General features: G+C 35.8%; 1 non-coding gene across 1 annotated transcript; it reads right to left on the reverse strand.

Annotated features, from left to right (window-relative positions):
* Nucleotides 1-7,255: 7,255 nt before the first annotated feature.
* LOC133820660 (small nucleolar RNA R71) lies at nt 7,256-7,362 on the reverse strand. Its single transcript, XR_009887063.1, has one exon. It is a non-coding gene; the product is annotated as a small nucleolar RNA R71 (small nucleolar RNA).
* Between the last annotated feature and the right edge of the window lie 9,337 nt (nt 7,363-16,699).

Consider the following 16,699-nt stretch of genomic DNA (forward strand, 5'->3'; position numbering starts at 1 on the left):
AGACTTTCTGCAAAGTCGTTTATGGGTCATGTATGCAACATGGGATTAAGGGAGATGCCTCACTTTCTTTGAGGGCAAGTGGGATGGTTAGGATTAATGCCCTAAAAGCATGTAAAGACATTTTATAGAATTAAATAAAAGAACAATTTTATTATATTTGAATTTTATAATTATTGTTTGAATCTTTAATGAATGGTTAATAATGCGGTTTTCTAAGCATGCGAGATGCAAGTGATTAAGATTCAGATTACTGATGTGGATAGACATCTTAGTTAAGGTGTTGTATACAATAAAGATTATATATGACATGACCGATAAGAATTAATTATCTTTATAGAGTTGTCGTTTGACATGAAGATTTGATTCTTATCATAATAGATGATCATTTGTAGATCAGTCTAAATCCTGAGTCTTCATGAACTCCTGTTTGTGTTTATTGGATCTTTTGATTCAGTCGTTAAGGTCTCTTAGTATAATGAGGTCTCTTAATATAATGAGATTCACTCATGGAATTAATAAATAGGGTTATAGGATTAAATATTTTAATGAATAATCTGGTTCATTGAAGCTTCGTATTATAGGTCCATGGTCCCCAGATCACCTCTGTCCTACACTGTCAAGTGTAAGTATGTCAAAAGAAATATTTGTAGAGAGAATGACTTAATTGCAAAGGAATTAATTTTCCAAGTCAAGGAAATAATAATGTGATAGTTATGGGCAATTGATTAATTGTGAATTAATTAGTTATTTAACTATATAGTTTTTATTTTAAAAAAATATAGGTTAAAATTAATATTAATCTTATTTGGATTAATATATAGAGATAGAATAATAAATATCTTATTTAAAATTTTATATTAATTTATTTATTTAAAAATGATATTTTAAGATAAAGTTAATTTTTAATTAACTGATATTTATGTTGGGATAAATATATTGTCTTAAAAGTTGATTAAACAAACAAATGATAAAATTAGGGAAAACCCTAATATGTGGGGTGACACACTCACTGTGCAGTGAGTGTGGCGCCACACACAGTGATTACCCCCCAAAATCATGTAAAGACATTTTATTGAATTAAATAAAAATAACAATTTTATTATATATTTGAATATTATAGTTATTGTTTGAATTAATTCATTCATGAGAATATGATCTTGTATTAGTACGAGAAACTTAAGATCATATATAATAAATAAAATAGTCAGTAACATATTAAAGTAAGAAATCTTTAATGAATGGTTACTAGTTTAGTTTACTGATGTGGATAGACATCTTAGTAAAGATGTTGTATATAATAGAGACTATATATGATTGGACCGATAAGAATTAATTATTTTTATAAGCTTACCGTTTGACATAAAGATTTGATTCTTACCATAATAGATGATCATTTGTGGATCAGTCTAAATCATGAGTATTCATGAACTCATGTTTGTGTTTATTGGATCTTTTGATTCACTCGTTAGTGTTTCTTAGAATAATGAGGCTAATGACTTTTGTTTTGGAGATTCAATATCATGAATGGTTGGGAACATGAATTACAATAATGGAATCAATACATTCCTAACGGATCGAATACTGGTCCCTTAAGGGTTATTATGGAACTGAATAGTTATTGAGCTCAAATCTATAATTTGATTATAGATTAATTATTCGCTAGTGAATTAATGGTACTTAAGGATCAAGAGGTAATTATAAAGGTAAAATGGTAATCTCGACCAGCTCTAATTAACAAACCAATAAATGGAGGACATAACTACATTTATTGATTATATCAATGGAGTACCAGAGAAAGCTTTGTGCATCAGGCCCCTGCCTGCGCTAGGCACACAACCATGAGTGCCCAGGCTCATGCGCGCATGCACACCCGCGCCATAGCCCATCCCTGATGCTCCCTGCGCACCTGCGTCATAAATGCCTGCAGCCTAGCGGCTCCATGCACACCCGCCCCCTGCACGCCTGCAACCAGCCCGAGCCACCTGCGCAACCACCATTCTTGGTGCCCAAGTTAGATCCTATTTTTGTGTTATTAAACTTTCTTTTAATTAATTTTAAATGGTTTGAGTTTGTAAGTTTAATTATCTTATTTTAATTTTAATAGAAAAATAAAAGACCTTTTAGTTGGTTAAGATTTTATGTTAAATTTAAATAATTATGTCAATTTTATTCTTTAATTATTTAAATTCAACTAAATTAAATAGATGACATAAATAGTTATTTAATTAAATGTTAGTTTTAATTAAATTAATTAATTGGAAAGTTAGTTTGTAATTAATTAGGTGGGCCTAACAAATTCCTAAAAATTTGCAAGAAAGCCTAAAAAAGAGGAGAATCATTCTTGGAGTCTTGAAAACAAGTAGAGGCTATTTTTGATATTTTATTTCTATTTTTTAAAGGTTGTAAATTTAGAAATACCCAATAGTGCTCGGTTCATCATTTATTGTTTATTTATTATATTTATTTAAATAAATGTTAATTACTGTTTGATTGATAACAGGATCATGCATTAGTCAATTACATACCATTCATGAAACCTTAGACAGTTTTCATTAATCATGCATTTTTAGAAACATGATTATTTAGGATTGTCATAATTGTTTATGTGAATAGTTTTGGAGAAATCAATTGAATGTAAATTACTAAGTATTAAATTAGTTAAAACTTGGTAACTCACACCATAATAAATGCAATAGTTTTTAGAGGCCTTCAAGATAACCAACTTTATTTAAAATGTGTTTTGATAAAATTAGATGAATGTAATGGGTAATTATCTAGATCGCATTAATTGTAGAAACAAGCTCTTTTATAATTAAATGTATTTTGTAATTAATTACATTCATATGTTATTAATAAATTAGTAATTAATTTGGAATTAATTGATTGGTTTAATAAAACACAGTATGTCTAAAATAGTAAGTGAGAGAAGGTGAACATCTCAATGTGGCCTATGATCTCCATTATTAGTACAACACCGTGAGATATCAATAGGGCCTTGAGGAGGCTTTGTTTTCGTCACCCTAAGGAATGTTTCTAGATATATTAATATCAAGGTTGGCTTCTTATGAAAATAGGAAGGAGTGATGTCTTTTAGGCTTGACCAACCCAAAGGCGACACTGTCTAAGTTAAGTCATGAATTCTAAAATAATGGGTTACACTTACAAAGATGCAATTAAGATTTTGCAGTGGATAATTGCATCTTGACCAAACCAACAATACTTTATTTTTAAAAGAGAAAATAAAAAGTTATTTTGAGTTTTAAATTATAAAGATAAGAATGTCTTATATGCTATCTGAATTTAACTTGACCGACCCTAAGGCGACGCTTTATTTGTTGGGAAGTTTTATCGTGGAAAAGTAAATGGTGATTTTTGTGTTTTAATTATTGTATTCATGCATCATATTTACTTTTCGAATAATTGATATTTTTCAAATAGTAAAATTAGCATTGGTGACGTGGCAAGTGATCCCTGGACATGTGGCTGCCACCTGGAAACGTTCTGCTAGAGTATCGACCAGAGGACACAGTAGAAGCAGTGCAAGCCTGTCTTACCTGCGACCATTCTGGTCGATAGTTCCGTGTACAAGGCGACATTAATGGGAAGATCTTTATGAATCCCGAATTTATATCACTCAATCTCCTGAATATCTGATTATTCAGAAAAGAATATCTGTAACAATCTTTTGTAATCCCCCTTGAGCCTATAAATAGCAAGAGATAGCTTAAGGGAGGGGACTTTTGGCTTTTGGAATCGTGAGAGATTATAGTAATTATCCTAGGAATATTGTATTGTTCTTCGGAAAGTGGTGAAACTCATTGAACCCTAGTTCTTCGATCACTCTTCTTGTTTTTATATCAATATCATTCTAAGTGGACGTAGGTCATTACCAGATCCTGGGGCCGAACCACTATAAACTTCTGTGTCTTATTTACTTTTGTCATTAGGTTCTTCTCATCTCTTTCATTCACATCAAGCCTATTCTGACTCCGTGTCAGTTGGCCAAATCTTGGGTCAACAAACATATTCCTATGCAAAATCAGATTTAAGAATGCAAATCAAAGTTTAATTCTCAAAAGTTACACAAGACAAATAATATATCCCTATGTTGCTTACTAACATAACCTAACCTAGATTATGACTTGTGTCATCCAAGTTCTTCCCATTACATTTAATCTTTCCAGCATTAAACATAATTAAATAACTTGCCATTGCTGGCCAAACAAAAACAAGAAATTAATATAAGCACACTTGAATGAACAAAGGAGATTTTACTAAAATAAAGTGCAAGAAATTTATAGACTATAACATAGGGTTCATCAACAATTCAAGCCACCTAAAAATTAGTTAATGGCTGAGTTAATAAAAACATTAATCCACAATCAAAACAGCCCATAATATTCAGATTTAGAATCCAACTCAGAAATTAATACAATAAAGTTTAGGAAAAGAAGAAAGAACAAATCCAAAATGATGCTTGAGCTTTCTTTGTTTGTCCTCCTTCTTCCTTGTTGATATTCTGAGTGTTTCCCCTCTCTTTTTCTGGTTTTTCTTTTCCAAAAATGGCTGCTGCCTCCGTCATACGATCGAAACCCTCTTTTTTTGTATATTAGGTTTTCTCCTCCCTTTCCCAAAAGTACCATATTGCCCTTTTTTCTCCAATAACATCAAGTCCTCCTTTCTTCTGATTTTTGTCCTTTTCTTCAATATACTGACTAGTTCTTTCTGTCCTTGCCACATGAGCCTAAATTTCAGCTCACCCATTGACTGCCACACATTCCATGTGCCTTAAAATCTGCCTAATCAAAATGCTTCAGGTTTGCTGCAGCAAACCTGAATATTCAGCCATCAACAACATAATTCCATCAAAATAGATTCATATGTTAGCTCATTCCTTTGTGCAAATATTTATCCAAGAAATTATTATCTTTAACCCACTAGCTATTAGAAACTAAAAAAAAATAATTAAGATAATAAAAACACCAAAGTTAGCTACAAAAGCTAAAAATAAACTAACATCACCCATGATTTTTCACAATTATAAGTTCAAAAGCACATGAAATAACTCTTTATTCAAGAGTTATCAATATATCACAAGTATATCATAATTATTACAATTATCACATTTATGCGCTCAACCGGCTAAAATTACAAACATGCCTCTAATAACCAAACGGAGCCCACATGAATATTTAATTCACCTAAACATCCATTTCTAATCACATACTCACACAATTTAACATATTAGCACAATAAATCACTTCTTTCCCTCCAGGCACGCTAATCAAGGACCTAAGCCTTATTAGCAAATTTCAGTCGTTACACAACCCAAGTGTTTATCACTCTATGGTAGCACTAGCACCTTGGAGTCTCTAATCACAGCTTGAAGAATGAGAGGAAGGGATGGGTACGTGGTCCTATTTATAGAGGTAAGGAGTGAAACTAACCCCTTTTTTATTTGAATAAAAATAATGAATATAATTGAAAATATTTGAATATTCGTCAATCAGAGGCTTAAGACTCGGTCAAAACATTCAGAGGTAGGTCTAAGTAGTTATGGCTTATTTTTAAATTGAAAAACAAAAGAAAAAAAAATCTCACTAAGGGCGATATATCGCCCCTGTGTGGAGATATATTGGCTTTGCCCTAGTCCCGATGTAGAGTCCCAAAATTTTACTTAGCTAGTTTGATAGTAGTATTAGTAGTAATAGCTTGTAGTAGTTATAGTATGTTTATTACTGTGGATTTTGGCTCAAGCCGGGACTTAGTTGGAAAATCATAGCAACAGTTATGGATTTTATAAGTTTAACTTATAGTTTAAGAATATAAATTATAAAATAATGTTTGATTAATATTGCGGGTCCTAAATGTATTATTTATTATAACCTAAGGTTTAGATAGAGCCAATAAGAACATGACACTTGTCATAAGCATGATTATTAAGGAATTAAGTATTTTAATAAAGAAATAGCAGCCTTAGCACCTACTAGAAACTGTTAGGGCCGTATTTTGACTCAGTCAAAGTAGTTATCCAACCATAATTATGCTGAAAAAGTGCAATTACGTGTTTAAAATATTCATGTATGCCAATATATCGCAGCATGGAGCCAATATATCGCCTGACGAAGGATACGGAAAACACGTTGACGTTGCATAGGAATATGTTTAATTAGGTAAAAGAATTAATTTCATAAAATTTGGGAAAGTTTTATGAGTGTTTAAATGAATTCTTGTTAACCTGGAAGTTTTGCTAGAATATTGCTGCAGCAATCTGCCCGCAATTTGTTCAGGATGAATAATATAGGGGAATTCAATAATTCAAGTCCATTTTCCAATCCATATATTTCTCTCAATTTTCTAGTTCATTTCAGTTTTTAATTTCAGTATTTCCATTTTATTTTAATATTTTACTTAGCCTATAAACAACCCGCTTGATTTTTAATTTCTTAAAATTGTTTAGTAATTGTTTTGCTTATTTTTTCTAATTTGCAATCCCTGTGGAGATGATTTACTTATCATTATATTACTTGTGTGATTACGTGCACTTGCGTATTTAAAATCAAATATTAAATTGATCACAATATGTTTTTGGCGCCGTTGCCGGGGATTGAAATTAGAAATTATTGTAAAATCAATTACTTGCAATTTATTTATTTTCTTTGTTGATCTGACTTTGTTTGCTTGCTCTTGCGTTTCCTCATGTGATTTACTATATGAATGAGCAAGAAGACATTGAACTAGCTCCTATTGACCTTGAAATTGAAAGAACAATTAGAAGAAGACTAAGGGAACAACAGGCTCAAAATTGCCTTAATATGGCTGAAGAGGTTGAAGGATTTGAGGGTGCTAATAATGTAACTAACGCAATTGCTATGGTTGATGATAGAGAGAGAGCCATAAGGGAGTATGCTGCCCCCATGTTTAATGAGCTCAATCCGGGCATTGTTAGGCCTGAAATTCAAGCACCCCAATCTGAGTTAAAGCCCATGATGTTCCAAATGTTGCAAACAGTGGGTCAATTTAGTGGGCTACCTACTGAGGATCCTCATCTTCATCTTCGTTCATTTTTGGAGGTGAGTGATTCCTTCAAGCTACAAGGAGTAAGTGATGAGGCCCTCAGGTTGAAATTATTCCCTTTCTCTTTGAGGGATCGAGCTAGAGCTTGGCTCAACACCCTTCCTCCCGACTCGGTGACTACATGGAATGAATTGGTTGAAAAATTCTTGATGAAGTACTTTCCCCTACAAAAAATGCCAAGTTTCGTAATGAAATCATGTCATTTCAGCAGCAGGAAGATGAATCATTCTGTGAAGCTTGGGAGAGATTCAAGGAGTTATTGAGAAAGTGCTCACACCATGAGATCCCGCATTGTATACAAATGGAAACTTTCTACAATGGGCTAAATTCTTCAACTCGTATGGTGTTAGATGCTTCAGCCAATGGGTCTATTCTCTCTAAGTCCTATAATGAAGCCTATGAGATTTTGGAGAGGATAGCTAGCAACAATTATCAATGGTCCAATGTTAGAGCCTCAACAAGTCGAAAAGTGACTGGTATACTTGAAGTTGATGCATTGACAGCTTTGACCGCTTAAGTTTCTTCAATGATTAGCCTTCTCAAGAACATGAGTTTGGGGAGAATGGTACAACCAGCTGCTGTGGGACAAGTTACTGATGTATCTTGTGTTTATTATGGAGATGGGCACGCATTTGAGAGTTGTCCTTCGAATCCTGCTTCATTTTGTTATGTGGGGAATCAAAATGCCAACCAAAATAACCCATATTCGAACTCTTACAATCCGGGGTGGAGGCAGCATCCAAACTTCTCATGGAGGGGTCAAGGAGCTAGTTCAAGCGGAGCACCAATGCAAATCAAGACTACATATCCACCGGGGTTTTCTCAACAACAACCAAGAGCTCAACCACCTCCTCCTCAAGTGTCACAATCAAGCTCATTGGAGAGTTTAATGAAAGAATATATGGCCAAGAACGATGCTGTGATTCAGAGCCAAGCGGAATCCTTGAGGAACTTAGAAATTCAAATGGGGCAACTAGCTAATGAGCTAAGGAATAGACCACAAGGCACCTTGCCTAGTGATACTGAAAATCCAAGGAGAGATGGTAATCACTTTGAGGAATGGTAAAAATCTGGAATTGAATGAGGAGAATTGTAAGAGAAACAGCGAGCCCACTTCAATCCAAAGTAGTGTGGACAAGGGAGACAAAACTGTGAATTCAAAAAATTTAAATGCTGATCCTGAAGCAATTTCTGCAGCAATTCCTCAGCATAATGCAATAGAGAAGCCAATGAGCAAGCCACCTCCACCATTTCCTCAACATTTTCAAAAGCAGTAACAAGATAGTCAATTCCGAAGATTTTTGGATGTTTTGAAGCAACTCCACATCAACATACCGTTGGTGGACGCTTTGGAACAAATGCCTAGTTATGTGAAGTTCTTGAAGGATATTTTGACAAAGAAGAGGAGGCTTGGTGAATTTGAAACGGTTTCTTTGATTGAAGGTTGTAGTGCTATATTGAAGAATAAAATTCCTCCAAAGTTGAAGGATCCGGGTAGTTTCACAATTCCAATTTCTATTGGGGGACGAGAAGTTGGTAAAGCTCTTTGTGATTTGGGAGATAGTATTAATTTGATGCCCATGTCCATTTTTAAGAAGTTGGGAATTGGAGAAGCAAGGCCAACTACACTCACCTTGCAATTGGTTGACCGTTCTATGGTGCATCCTGAGGGAAAGATTGAAGACATCCTAGTAAAAGTTGACAAGTTCATTTTTCCGGCAGATTTCATTATTCTTGACTATGAGGAAGATAGGGATGTACCGATCATTTTGGGGAGACCATTTCTTGCCACTGGGAAGACATTGATAGATGTTGAAAAAGAAGAGCTCACCATTCGAGCTCACGACGAACAAGTCACATTCAAGGTTTTTAATCCTATACGCTCTCCTAATGAAGTTGAAGCTTGTTTGGCCATAAGTGTTTCTAACTTCAAGTTGATTGAAAAGATGCATGGAAAGTATAGCAATGGCGTCAAGAAAAAGGTCCCTTTTGAAGAAATTGAGAAAGGTGGGGAGCCATGGATAAGTAAGGAAGAAGAACCATCTCATTCTCCAAAGCTACCGAGGAAAAAGAAGAAGAAAAAGAAACATAGTAGAAAGCCTCAATCACAAATGTTGGAAGTTGGGAATAGAGTTTTTTTCTCAAACTTTCTAGTGAAATCAAGGTGTGATGGTGGGTTCTTAGTGAGCAAGGTGTTTCACAATGGCGTAGTGGAATTATATGATGAGCATGTAGGAAGACCATTTAAGGTAACAAGGAAAGAAGCAAAGTTTGGGGAAGCGAAGTTGAGCAATACCAAACCTCGGTTTCCTTGAAAGATCCTTAGAAAAAAAAATGAAGTTTGGGTTGCTATGGTTTTTGGAGGATTCATTTGTAAAGCAACTCAAAGAAAGAAAGAATAAAAACGCACTGAAAAAAATGGAAAAAAAATCAACCAATAAAAGAAAAGAAAAGACAAATATATATATATAAATATATATGAGTGCTTTTAATTATGTTTATTGTTTGTTTTCTTTTTAGAATTTTAATTTCATTTTATTGTGATGTTTTGGAGTGGTTTTATGTGTATTTTGGTGTTTCAGGTGTTAAGACAACAAGAAACATGGTGTTTTTGAAGTAATTTTGGAGTCTAAAGATTTTGCGACAGTTTTGCTTCAGCAAAATGCATGCAAAAATTTCCGAAAATAAAAGGGAGTTACGTCAAATTATAGCTGCTGAAGCACATGTTAAGCAAAATGGTGGCAATCTGGGAAGAGAAAAAAAATCATGGGTCATGGTTTCATTGAGAGGCATATATATATATAATGCTATACTATTATATATATACAAAAAAAAATTGTACTATATTTAATATTATATATATTACTACCTATATACATATTAAAAAAATTTATAAAAAAAAAATATATAATCAATATAATAAATATATTTTACTACCTCTATATATGTAATATATAAATATATATATACACAGAAATATGTATCAAAAAGAAAAAAAGTTAGTATATATATATATACTATAAGCTATACATTTCACTAAAATTTATATTATATATAAAATACATATACGTATATGATATTTATTCTATCTTCACCATTTACCCTAACCCATTTTCACCATTACTCTTAACCCCTGCTCAGGCCATTTTTGTGCCTTCCACCACCCTCGGCACCACCCAGACCGAGAGCCACCACCATCCACGAGAAGCTCCTCACCAGCCCTGCCATCCCCAAACCTCACGAGCCATATCCCATATCCCCAACCCGCTACCCACAATCAAAATCAGCTGGAGCTCAGCTTCGCACACCATGCAGAGGACCACTCCCAGGTGCACCTTCACTCGACATCTCCAGCCAGGCCGAGCCCATATGAACCCTAGCGCGCACATCCCACAGTCCCGTGCCTCTTCCCGTGTTCCAGCGAGGCGCCTAGCAATTTCTAGGCGTGCAACCCAAGTCGCGTGAGTCTCCCCAAGAGCATCCCAGCTCAGTCGACTGTGACCCTTGGCTTCATCTAAGCCTCATTTGCGCAACCAACCCTCCCATTGGCTCACAACAACCTTTCAGTCACTCGTGTCTACAAGCCTCAGTTGCGCCTCACGCAAGCACCGAGTGACCCAGCTGCGCATCCCTTGAACAGAGCCTGCATATTTGTTGAATGAGCATTTTTGAACTCTACTCCCCAATTTGATTTTGTTTATGTCTGTTTCTTTGTTTTCTCTGTTTTAGGTGTAGTTCTTACTCATTGGAAAATTTTTGTGTTGTGTTATACTTTGGTCTCAAGTGTTGATAATGATTTTTGTGTTTTGTGTACTGGGTGCTCTGTGTTGTACTTAGTTATGTTTCTTTGGTGATTTTTGTGTAGTGAGCACCGAAATTTGAGTCATTTGCCTTGTGTTTTGTTGTTAGGAAGGTACTTTGTTGGAATAGTTATCTTTGTTCTATTTTTAGTTTGTCTTTGTCTTGTTGTGTTGTCGTTCTTTTGAGGATATTCTTTGCTTTTGTTAGTGTTTAACTAGGGGGCTCGATGATGACTTTGCAAACTTAAAAATACATATATAATCAATCTAAGTTGCAGCTGAATGTCTTTCTTTCTCAAATTTTAAACTTAATTCTTTGCATGTGAATGTTGCTAGAAATTGGTTGATGAGAATGTTTCTCTTTTTAGTTGGTGCATAGTTTGATTAAACAATTTTGAGACCCTAGAAAGAGCTAGTTTCTTGTGAGAGCTTAAGTTTCTAGAATTACTTAGTGATTTTCCTTGAGGCAAAATCCTAGGCAATACCACACCGATGAAATGATTTAGGCCATCTTTGGACTGTTTGAGCCTTTGAAGCCTACCTTGTATGCATTTTTATCTCTAGTCACCCCATTGAGCTTAAGTGTCATTTTTTTCTTTCTTAGCCCCACATTAGGTTAGCTTAACATATATATATATATAATCACCTATTTTCACCAAACCCTTCCAGCACCTTGATCTTTATATGATTTATTTGTTATGCATTTTGGGGAGTTGAGTTGAGTTGAGTGGATGCAAGAAAATTGGGTGAGAGTTTTCCTTTTCTTCTTTTGCTTGTTTTCACCATTGGGGACAATGTTGATTTTACGTTTGGGGGGGTTAGTGTGTTCTCAATTTTCTTGTACTCTTGCCATTTAGTTGTTTATTTTCATAGTAAAAAAAATATAGAGCATCCAAAAAGAAAAAATTTAAGAGTACACTCCCTTGCATCAAAGCATATAAGAAAAGTAAAAAAAAAATAGAGAAAAAAAAATCAGAAAAGAAAAAGAAAGCAAAAAAAGAAAGTATGTATGTTTGTAAATAAGTTTGGGGGTGTACTCTTCAAATAAAGCAAAAGTTGTTTTAGTTTTTGTCTTTGTATGTTAGTAAGAAAGGCTAGTGGCAAGATTTATATTGTGTTGTGGGGTTTTCTTTGGGGAAATTAATGTGTGCATTTATGTATTTAGGTCCTAGAAAGATTGAGGTGTTTAGGGTGATTTGAGCCAAAATTTATCTCTCTTATCCTACCTTCACCCTAGCCTTTCATTACAATCTTGATAAAGTCCTATTGATCTTTGGTGTGGTGTTTGTCTACATTAGTGGAGAGGGAATCAGTAAGTAACGTATGGAGACATTATTTAAGCTTGAGGACCAAGGTCTAGCTTGATTTTTTGTGATTGAAATTGTTTAGGAAAAACTATGCATGCACTAAAGGGTGAAACACTTGATTCATATTTTTGGCAGCAACATTCATGCTTGAAGAATTTGGTTTAAAGCTTGTGAAAGATTGAAATTCAGTTTCTCTTTTTCAAAATAAAATTTCCCGAGAGCCTTCCCCTTTTTACCATTGGCATAGCAAAGTTTGTCCATTGTTGTGGTGTTTTGTCTTTGTTGTTTCCTTGTCTTTTGTTGTTGTTTAGTTTGTGCCTTTTGTGTCTTGTGTTAGTTGTGTTTTGTTTTTAGAGTCATCACTCGAGGACGAGTAATGTTGTAAGTTTGAGGGTGTGATAACTCTTGAATAAAGAGTTATTTCATGTGCTTTTGAACTTATAATTGTGAAAAATCATGGGTGATGTTAGTTTATTTTTAGCTTTTGTAGCTAACTTTGGTGTTTTTATTATCTTAATTAAGTTTAATTTTTTTTTTTTAGTTTCTAATAGCTAGTGGGTTAAAGATAATAATTTCATGGATAAATATTTTCACAAAGGAATGAGCTAACATATGAATCTATTTTGATGGAAGTATGTTGTTGATGGCTGAATATTCAGTTTTGCTGCAGCAAACCTGAAGCATTTTGATCAGACAGATTTTAAGGCACATGGAACGTGTGGCAGTCAATGGGTGAGCTGACATTTAGGCTCATGTGGCAAGGACAGAAAGAACTAGTCATCATATTGGGAAAAGGACAAAAATCAGAAGAAAGGAGGACTTGATGTTATTGGAGAAAAAGGGGCAATATGGTACTTTTGGGAAAGGGAGGAGAAAACCTAATATACAAAAAAAGAGGGTTTCGATCGTATGAAGGAGGCAGTAGCCATTTTTGGAAAAGAAAAACCAGAAAAAGAGAGGGGAAACACTCAGAATATCAACAAGGAAGAAGGAGGACAAACAAAGAAAGCTCAAGCATCATTTTGGATTTGTTCTTTCTTCTTTTCCTAAACTTTATTGTATTAATTTCTGAGTTGGATTCTAAATCTGAATATTATGGGCTGTTTTGATTGTGGATTAATGTTTTTATTAACTCAGCCATTAACTAATTTTTAGGTGGCTTGAATTGTTGATGAACCCTATGTTATAGTCTATAAATTTCTTGCACTTTATTTTAGCAAAATCTCCTTTGTTCATTCAAGTGTGCTTATATTAATTTCTTGTTTTTGTTTGGCCAGCAATGGCAAGTTATTTAATTATGTTTAATGCTGGAAAGATTAAATGTAATGGGAAGAACTTGGATGACACAAGTCATAATCTAGGTTACGTTATGTTAGTAAGTAACATAGGGATATGTTATTTGTCTTGTGTAACTTTTGAGAATTAAACTTTGATTTGCATTCTTAAATCTGATTTTGCATAGGAATATGTTTGTTGACCCAAGATTTGGCCAACTGACACGGAGTCAGAATAGGCTTGATGTGAATGAAAGAGATGAGAAGAACCTAATGACAAAAGTAAATAAGACACAGAAGTTTATAGTGGTTCGGCCCCAGGATCTGGTAATGACCTACGTCCACTTAGAATGATATTGATATAAAAAAAAGAAGAGTGATCGAAGAACTAGGGTTCAATGAGTTTCACCACTTTCCGAAGAACAATACAATATTCCTAGGATAATTACTATAATCTCTCACGATTCCAAAAGCCAAAAGTCCCCTCCCTTAAGCTATCTCTTGCTATTTATAGGCTCAAGGGGGATTACAAAAGATTGTTACAGATATTCTTTCCTGAATAATCAGATATTCAGGAGATTGTGTGAGATAAATTCGGGATTCATAAATATCTTCCCATTAATGTCGCCTTGTACACGGAACTATCGACCAGACTGGTCGCAGGTAAGACAGGCTTGCATTGCTTCTAATGTGTCCTGTGGTCGATACTCTAGCAGAACGTTTCCAGGTGGCAGCCACATGTCCAGGGATCACTTGCCACGTCACCAATGCTAATTTTACAAATAACATTTGCCCCCCAAGTTTATTTATCACGAGCAGTAAATAAACTTTTGAACGAGCGACTCTTCGGTAACCCGGCTGACGTGTCAGAACCCTTCGTGTGTTCTTGGAAAAAGCAACCTACCTCTGTCATACCACGTCCTTTTGGTTCCCCAGAAAAGATTTCAATGGCCATCCCGCTTCCCCATACTTTGAAAAAGGGAAACTAATGATTACACTTTTTACTATCAGAGACAAACTTATATAAGACCTTCGAAGCCTTTATTTTCTTTTTACGCACGCCATCGTCTCCACAAGAAAACCTAAAATCCAGAGCCTTTATCGTTCCTGAAGACCGTTCCGTCTGCACTTTCAGGACCCCATTCGAGAGCTTCTTGACCTCTGAAGACCCCTTCTTCCATCTTCACGATCACTTTTCTTGGTAAGTTTTCGAGTTCCCACGCTTATAATTTTTTGTGATGCGTGCTTCTGATTGTGTACTGTATGAGTTTATCTGCTTCTGATTTGAGACGCTTGTAGACAAAATATTTTGTAGGCAAAATAGGGTTACAAGTTAGTTTAAAATCCGGGATCATGCTTTTTAGGACGTAAAATCGAAGTGAAAATTCGATCTTTAGGCTAGTTGAAAAATAAATTTTTCCCGCCCTAAGGGGAGTTGAAAAAGCTTTTTCAGAAAAACTTTTTACTTTCACCCTTTGATCCGTTTTTCAAACTATTCGTGTAGAAAAATTTAGCTTTTTGTTAGAATGCTGTTGTATAAAAACTTAATTTTTATACTCGACCAGCGTTATTCTAAAAAGCTTTTAAAAGTTTTCTATCCTCACCTCCCCATATTCTTCTGTATGCAAACTTTAATGCCAGATTTGTGGGGAGGTGAAAGGCCTATTGACGACGACCTACTCGCCCAACTGCTCGAGGGAGAAGATCAACCAGCTAACCGTGTCCACGAGATCCCTTTCTCGCGATCTTCTTTCAGACCCCATCCTTCTCCTTCAATGGCCCGTTCCAAATCTTCAGGCAAGAAAAGACCCGAGTCTGAAAACAACCCAAATTCTCCTGCCCGGACTGATTTGCAGGCAAGGGCTCCCTCGACCAGTGGTCGAGAAAATCTTGTTCCTGACCCTAATATCCAAATTAGGGCCAGCCATTGGCATCAGAACTTGCCTGACGTCGAGTGGTATACCTCTCCAGCCAGTTCAGTAACTCTTCGGATGATTGCTAACTGCTTCAGGAGATTCCCTCTCACAGGGGTTTCCATTATACAACCTGTCGCAGACCAGAGGGCTAACCTCCCCGGAGGTGTCAACAACGCCTGATCTCGGTATCATATTGAGGTGGGAGCTTATCTCCCTCTTCATCCCTTTTTTGTGGGGGTGGCTAATTATTTTGGTGTCGCCCCCTTCCAAATAACTCCAAACGGATATAGGATGCTGGTCGCACTCTATATCCTGTATAAACTTAAGAAATGGCCAGAACCTTCACCCCACGAGGTCAACTATCTCTTTGACCTCAAGTCTAACTCGCAACAACACGGAACAGATTTCTTCCATTTTTGTCACCAGGAAACCAACCGAACATTCCTGACTGACACTACGCATATCTCGAATGTGGGGCAGTATAATAAGGAGTACTTCCTCACTCCGGACATATCCAGCAATAACCTGGCCTTCGCACGAGGAGGTAAGCATCGTTTCTAACTGGTCGATACTTTTACTCAAGGTGTCTCATTTTGTTTTTCTTAAACTGTAATCTGTTTTTCAGGCTCTTGGTTACGTCCAACCCCAACACCAGACATGGTGTTGAGGTCTAATACTCTGGCCAGGATGTCTGACGCAGCAAAAAGCGTCAAGATCCTGGTGACTGAAGAAAACTTGAGGCGGTCTGGCCTCCTGGCTCCTCGCCATGAAACTAGAGGGTCCATGGTGGACGAAGCCACTGCCGAGGGGGTTCCCGAGCAGCAACCTCCTGTGTCTCCTCGGAGGAGGAGGCCAACGGGGATTACTATTAGGGAGCCCATGGGCAATCCTTCCGCAGAAAGGCCTTCTTCTCCCCAAGGCAAGGGGAAACAAAAGGCCAAAGAGCCAGCTGTGGACTTGGGAAAGTCCTCTGATGAGAACGGTAACACTATTTTACTTTTAAATGGTTTGCCAATTCCTTGTCATTTGTTCGACAGGGAAGGTAACTTTACGTATACTCCAAAATTAGGGCCACACTTCTTCATGCCAGATAATGAGTATATGACTAATAGAGTCAATAGTGTAGCGACCAGTAGTTGTTGCTCGGGTATTCACTTTCTTGCCTTTCTTCTGTTGCATATAATATATTTTTATCTGCCTCTTATTCTTATCAGTTTCCTGTGTTTACTTGCATGCAGATATGGTCACTCCCAATATCTTTGACATGTACCAGGCCGAGGAGGAAAAGGAGGTTCCCCAACTCCAGCGGAGATCCAAGAGGAGAA

This window comes from Humulus lupulus, chromosome 2 (genome assembly GCF_963169125.1).
Source record: "Humulus lupulus chromosome 2, drHumLupu1.1, whole genome shotgun sequence".
Taxonomy (NCBI): domain Eukaryota; kingdom Viridiplantae; phylum Streptophyta; class Magnoliopsida; order Rosales; family Cannabaceae; genus Humulus; species Humulus lupulus.